The 7,767-nt window shown below is 33.2% G+C and overlaps 1 long non-coding RNA gene across 1 annotated transcript; it reads left to right on the forward strand.

The window, feature by feature from the left end:
- Positions 1-380: 380 nt before the first annotated feature.
- On the forward strand, positions 381-7,767 carry LOC127838446 (uncharacterized). Its single transcript, XR_008029811.1, has 2 exons — positions 381-6,163; positions 6,458-7,767. It is a non-coding gene; the product is annotated as an uncharacterized LOC127838446 (long non-coding RNA).

The raw sequence follows: 7,767 nt of genomic DNA on the forward strand, positions 1-7,767 counted from the left end.
CAAAAATCGGGAATACGTTTTATAAAATTATTTCTAACATAAGGACGTCAAACAGCAATACATAGTAATGCCTTAAGGTTTTTTGTTGAGTCACTGAGTATGAGACCATCCTGACTTGGATCGGAATGTAACAGATAACAATCTTGCATAGCAAAATATAGTCAACTAAGCATGCTCAAAGAATCTCTCTTAAAATCAATCTCGATGTAAAAAACATCCATTTAGTAAAATTAAAATTGTCAAATCAAAACCTTAAGTCCTATACACATGTTTAATTATCATAGATCATTGATGCATAGGGCTTTGTAAGTATGTTTTAAGAGCAACTGGTCGTTACATTGACAAGTTTGAAACGTAAAAAGTATGCATGCACATAAATGAAATTATTCTCGGTTTGATAAATACGGTATAGTATGGTTTAATACGTGTTATTTAGAAGAGAGATTATGGTAATAGTTTAGCGCGTATAATGCACGGGTTTTTTGTGCATGTTTTAGCGCGAAAGCGCACGAGTTTTTCGTTTTGGGGTATATATGATTTGCACATCTAGTGAGACGCCATTCGAGGGTTGTTTTTGACAGGCAAAGTTATGGAGCAAGAAAACGAAAGGGTGATAAAGTAGTTTAGGCGTTCATTGCGAAATACATAGTATTCGGAAGGAGATTTTCGATGAGAGGACTGATTCTCTGCTAGAAGCGGAATGGTGAGCTGGAACTTCGAACAAAGGTCAGACTTGTTGGTTCTGTTTATTGTTATAACACTGGCAACAACTTTCCGATTGAAATTAACACAGGTTGTGTTCCTTGTTAACTTTTATGATAATTATATTCAATAACATGCTCTATATCTTTATTTGTGCTGTTTTTGTTTAGTTCCAATTATTCAGATACATCAATTGATTTGATTATTGGGTAAAAATGAAACTATTTAAGTTCAAAAAGAGGTTGCAAATGTAATGGTCTGGTAGGATTATATATAGGTAAGGCCACATAGTGTGTCACTCCAGGTTGTTTTGATAGCAGAGTTAGATCACTCTCCCTCATGTTTTTACGAACACCTTGCTTTATTTTTATTGTTTATAAGATATAACACCTTATATGGTAATACATGTGTTACAAGTTTGTGTATTAGTTCCAAGCGTATAATTCAACAAACGATTAATAACAATTAAATGCCGTTTTCCTTATAATTCAGCTTGATGGTTGTGTGCGATATATGACGTGGTATGATAATGAGCGGATAAAAATTTATGCGAACATATCTTTAAACTATTCAGGTATTCCAATTGTGAATTAAGAATGAAACATCAAAAATCGATACATTACGGAAATATATATTCTATTCACCTATGAAACAGCTATAGAGACTTGTCTTGTAAACTTTTTTTGAAACATGTTTGTGTTTTGCATATTTTACATCTCGTTCGCTGGATATTTGGAATAAACAGTTTATATGTTATTGTTGTATACAATTTAAAAAAAAATTCTCTAAATTGAATTAAAACATTTTGAGTTATTATATTTTTCATAATAATTTAAGACGTTAAGTTTTCCCTGCAAGGTTGGTGTCAATAATGGTGCATGCATATGTGCTAATTAATTTACGATATTTTGGATAAACTGTGGTATAAATTTGGTTTGAAAAGAGCGTTGACAATAAGACTGTTGTTTTAAACTTAAGTGAAAGGCATTTATCGGTTTTGTTAAATTTAGTTTCGTCATAGTTAAATGCATTTTTAAAGAGTAGGTACTGTAATGATAACAACAGTAGACCGGATTTATTTGCAATATAAGTCATTTTGTTTTCGTGATAGTTTTTGTTCTTGTTTGGTGGCCTGTTGGCTTGATGTGTAAAGACATTTTGCTTTTATGGTGTTTGGCCGTTTTTTGAATGCCAGTTAACATGTGTAATTTGCTTATCGTTTTGGTGAAAGCCAGTTGACCAGATGTGGTTAAACCCAGTTAGCGTGTGTAGTTTGTTAACCAAATTTGTTAAAACGTGCGTTTACATTTACATTTTTGTTTTTATTTAATGTTAGGATTGTACTGTTCGAAGGATATTATATATTGGAGAACATTAAATGTATGTTATTAAGGGCCAGATTGGCTTATGTAAATTAACCGGTTGGCTCGGGTTGTCCGTTGACAGTTTGTTGAAAGCAGATTTTTTCAGATGCGTATAAGCCAGTTTGCTTGCGTGTCAGTTCACAAAAATGTCTCAAAACACATGTTGAAATTGCATTTACACATGTTTGCGAAGTTTATTTTTTCAGAAGCTGGACAGTTCGAAGAATAAACAATGAATAGTGTAACATTATAGTAAGAGGGCAGCTCGAAAGGTATAATTTGTTTGTTTTTTTTGGTGTAATTATGTGTAAGAAAATAACTTGTTAAGATTGATAATGATGATTTTATTGATGATGATGTTATAAATGTTGATGATGATGCTAACGTTATTGATGAGGAGGAGGAATAGTTGACATTATTTTGTGAATGGATAATACTACATTAACGAATTTTTTGTGAATGAAATTATTTTAGGTTTGATAAATACCGAATGATGTTGGTCTATACATATTATTTAGAAGAGAAAGTGAGTATGGTTATGGTTAAGCACGTAAAAATGAATGAGTTTCTAGGTTTTGCGTTTAATTGAACAAAAACAAGTAACGGTTCAGCAACAGGGATTATTCTCAGATGGTACATGTATTCCTTTTAGAGTCACTGAAATTCAACTTTGCATCAATACCGGTTTTCTTTGGGATTTGTTTGATGGGTTAAAATTCCAAAAATTGACGAGTTTTGCAGCCGACCAAGTACCTATAGCTTTGTATTTGAGTGTTTTAAGCATTTTGTTGTTTTCAAATTAGTAAATCAAAATTAATACGGTGTTCTAGTATATCAATTGAGCTTATGCTATTGCCATGGAAATTTGAGCCAGGGTTCGATCAGTAGCTTAAAGTTTGTCTGTGTTGGTGAATTGAACCTTAAAACAAATGTCAAGTCGGTAGTTTTAATTTTAAGAGCAGAACATACGTATTGATTGTGAGAACATTAGTAAAATGTGTTTGGTATTTGTGCATGTCTCTTGTGGTCATTGGACCAAGTTGTTTAAGGCCAATTGGCCTGATTTTGAAAGCCAGTTGGCTTGTATGGTCAGTTGACCGTTTTTAAAGCCAGTCTATATGGTGTGTGAAAGCCTGTTGGCTTGTGTTGTCAGATTACCGAACTTTCTTGGAACGAAAGTCTCATAGAATTTACAATATTTACCAAATTATTGTTTGCAATGCAGTAACTGGACAGTTCGAATAGTATATTAAGTATTGAAGAACATAAAGGTATGGTTTATGTAGTATGTTATTATTATTACTAGGATTATTATGATGTATTTTATTTGGGTGCATTCGGAGAATTGCAAAGCCGGTAGTTAAAAAGGAGCCTATTACATCAGATATATTAAAGAAATTTGATCACACTTTTGTTTCTGAGAGCGATTGTTCTTTGGGGTATTTAAGAGGCGTTACAATCTTTTTCTTATTTTATGCTGGTTTTTTAGGATAAGTAAAATTTATTAAATGAACATCTTCATGTATCTAATAGGACTTAAATGTCGTAAATTTCTAGTTAGTGTACGCTATTTCGTATCAATTACTGAAGTTATCTATTAAAAAATAATATCTGCATTCTTTTTTATTTCCTTATCATCTCATCAATGTAACATTGCTGCTGAATAAATGTTGACTTGAAACAAGGGAATGGACTTTTTTATACACGTATATGTTCAGGGGAAAATGCCTTCAATATGCCCTTAAATATTTCTCATTAAGTTGATGTTTATCGGATTCACGCATTTCATAACCTCAAGTAATAAAACAAATGTATTTGATGGTCGACATAGAGAGTTCATGATTGATTTATAGCAAAAAAAGCACTCTATCCTGTTATAAAAAAAATATTAAAACGAAATTAATCTTGAGTAGTTCAGTTAGGTCAAATTGCTTGAAAGTCGTAACACATTTGTGACCATCAACAAGTCATAAAATGTAATTGACTACAAACTTCAAAGAACTGTGGAAGAAAAAAGGTCATAATCTGATCTGTAGACCACAACAGAACACCACCTGTATAATCCATTTATGCCTAATGGACTCCCCCATCCTTCTAAATTGGATCAATTTATTTCCAAAATTAGGGATGTCTAGTATATTAATTTCTATAATTAAGCATATTTCTTACAAAAATTCCTTTAAGCAAACAGCGCAGACCCTGATGAGACGCCGCCTTATGCGGCGTCTCATCTGGGTCTACGCTGTTTGCCAAGGCCTTTTTTCTAGACGCTAGTCATAAATGGGTTAAACCCGGGCTCTTCAGGTTTCAAAGCAGAGTTACAACTGCATGGCTTTTAAAGCAAGGCAGTACAAGCGCTCATTATATCTCACCTTACTACGAACGCACCCTTTTACTAAAAATAATCTTCTGCAAATAAACTTTGGCAATGGCATCTGTGTGAGGTTGAACAGACAAATAACTATACGATGTTGTCCGGTAATCTTGCGCAGTTAAGGGTCAATTGGTTAAAAACATGTTCTTTTGAAAATTGACAGCTGAATATCTAAATTTATTACGAAAATAATAAGTTCATGTGCTTATTAACACAAAAATATCTGATTAATTCAGTGAAGAATTGTCTCATTTGATTTCAAAACAAACATGACTCACCTCATTTTCAAACTGTCACAGTGTCCGGTAATCTTGCGCACTTAATTTAATGACCTCATTTAGGAAAAATTGTAGACATACGGTGTCCAAAGAGGGACAATAAACATTCCAGATATTATTAAAAAAATCAGTTTGTAAAACCATTCAAACTTAATTTGGATTTCAAGTGCAGTTTTTTTCAATACAAATCAAGAAATAATATAGTTACTAGTAATAGTGTCCAATTATAAAAAAATAAAAATAAAAATATAAAATGATTGATTTCTAGCATTGAAAAAATAGTTTAAACAGGTTTAATTTGATGCCAATCATGCTTACATAGTTTACAGAAAATATCAAAACTAGGCCATGGCGCATGCGGAGATCATACCAAATGTGGTTTGACAGATTGGCGGGAAATGATGACAATGCCATCTGATGCAATTGATTTTCAATGGCCCAAAATACCATAACTGATTGGATATTGTCCAATGTTATGCTAAACTACACGTTGGATTTATGAATTCTTAATTGTATGTATGAAAACGCTTAAGACTACAAGAAATTTGTGAGTCATTTCGAATTTATCGTAAGTAGGTCAGTGCTTACGATACGTGTACAATGTATAGGGATGACGCAACCGGTGTTAAAATGTCATCATTTAAAGACACTATAATATATTATTATATAAATGGTTTGGAAATGCTTTTGAGTATTATTAAGTGCTGTGTTTGTGTTGTGTGTATGTTTCCTTGTGGTCATTGGACCAATTTGTTTACGGCCATTTGGCCTGATTTGGTAAGCCAGTTTGCCTGTATGGTCAGTTGACCGTTTTTAAAGCAAGTTGATCTGATGTGTGAAAGCCGGTTTGCTTGTGTGGGTTGAACTTATTTTCTTAAAAAGCATGTTCACATGGAATTAACAATCTTTGCAAGTTTATTTTTTGCAGTGCAGTAACTGGACAGTACGAATGGTATATTAAGTATTGGAGAACATAAAGGTATGGTTTATGTAGTATGTTATTATTATTATAAGGATTATGATTATGATATTTTTTATTTCCGTTTTAATGTTTATCATTAATTTTGTAAATATTGTTTTATAATATCTGTGTAATTCTCTTGTGCATTATTCGATTGGTCATTTGACCGTTTGTGAAGGCCAGAGTGTGCCTGATGTTGATTAGCCGTTTGGCTTGTGTGGTCATTTGACCGTTTGTGAAGGCCAGAGTGTGCCTGATGTTGATTAGCCGTTTGGCTTGTGTGGTCATTTGACCGTTTGTGAAGGCCAGAGTGTGCCTGATGTTGATAAGCCAGTTGGCTTGTGTGGTCAGTTGACCGTTGTTGAAGGCCATAGTGTGCCTATTTTGATTGAATTAATTTTATTGCTTTTACAAATGTTTATAATTGTATCTTTTCAGTTAAAACACAGTTCGAGAGGTATATAACGTGGTGGAGAATATTTAGGTATTCATTTTATGTTTTATATTATTTGTATTCTCTCTTTGTTTTATTCGAAAGTCCTGTCAAATACAAGCACTCACTCCTATTTTTCGTTTTGGGGTATATATGATTTGCACATCTAGTGAGACGCCATTCGAGGGTTGTTTTTGACAGGCAAAGTTATGGAGCAAGAAAACGAAAGGGTGATAACCCCGCCCGCCCGCCCGTAATGAACATATGTATGGTTAAATAATTGGTTACATTGCTTTTATGTTTATAATTTTGCAATTATAAAGTCTATATTTAGTATATTTTCAGTTCGGTTTTTAGTCCATGTGAGATGGGATCTTAACACAAACCGATTCCTTTACTGGGAAAGACGATGGGTGTATTTTCATTTAAGTCTGAAGCAGCTAAGTTTTCTTGATTATTTTGACTCATTTTTACTTAATATTGTGTTTGAATGAGGTTTTTTAAGTTATGGGTGTCATGTTTTTCGAGACTCTCACTTCCTGGAGATAGTACCTCCAGCATATTTATTGAAATATTGGTATGTTTAAATTTCAGTGTTATTATTTTTTGTTGTCTTTCGTTATGAACGTTTAATTCAAAGACATTCTTATTGTACGATTACTTAATATTTTCATTTTGGTGTGACTGGTTAGATGTTGAAGTCGTTTTAATATAGCTGTTCGTCATATGCATTTATGTATTTCTCGGAATACTTATGATTTATCAATATTCTTTTTATGTGCTTTATGGATTTTATGGTTTGAGTGATTTGTTTGTTTTTATGTTGATGTCCGGGGTGTGTGCGGGATGCTTTTGATGTTTGTTTGTTATGTTAATTTGCGCAATGAAATTGATAATGTTTTAATTACATTTTTTACTAAATAATACTTAATGTTTACAGTATAATAATAGCTGCTTATTTGTAGATTTCTCTAAAATTAGAGGTTTCGGGAGGTGATGAAGGCACCTAGACACCGGTCTCGAGCCATGGGTCCTCATACGTCCCCCTGCCATTAAAAGAAAAAAATAAGAAAACAAAAATGGAAGTAGGGTTGCGTATCCCGCTCGCGGTTTTACCTGAATCGGTTATTACTACTGATTATTGTATGGGGTGTACGTGAAGTCATGTACACTTCTCTTGATTGGTGGTGATGGATGAATCTTGCAGATATTAGCAGTTTCTTTGAACAAATTAATGTTTCACAATTGTTAATTTATAATATTTAAGCAAGTTAGCGTGATTGATGGGCATTGTGGGCGTCCTGTGTGCACTTTTGGCATCGGCCGGGATCAGTTTATTTAAACAGTAACTCTTTATTTGAGATATATACATGACGTCTAATTGTTATGAATAAATTTGCATTTTTTCACATGACACACATGTGCACGTGAAGAATTCATAATTACATGTCCTTCAGCATTTAAATAGTATCGTTTCAGTTCTTTATACACCTGAACAAAGATGTTACACTGTTTCCAGTCGTCTCGAGGCTAATCAATTGAGCGGTGCCGTTGAGGTCTATATCCATTGCACATATAACACATACGGGCGTCAGAAGAATTGTTTTTTGCATTTATATGTTGAAAGTCCTGTCAAATACAAGCACTCACTCCTA

The sequence above is a fragment of the Dreissena polymorpha genome, chromosome 7, assembly GCF_020536995.1.
Source record: "Dreissena polymorpha isolate Duluth1 chromosome 7, UMN_Dpol_1.0, whole genome shotgun sequence".
Classification (NCBI taxonomy): Eukaryota; Metazoa; Mollusca; class Bivalvia; order Myida; family Dreissenidae; genus Dreissena; species Dreissena polymorpha.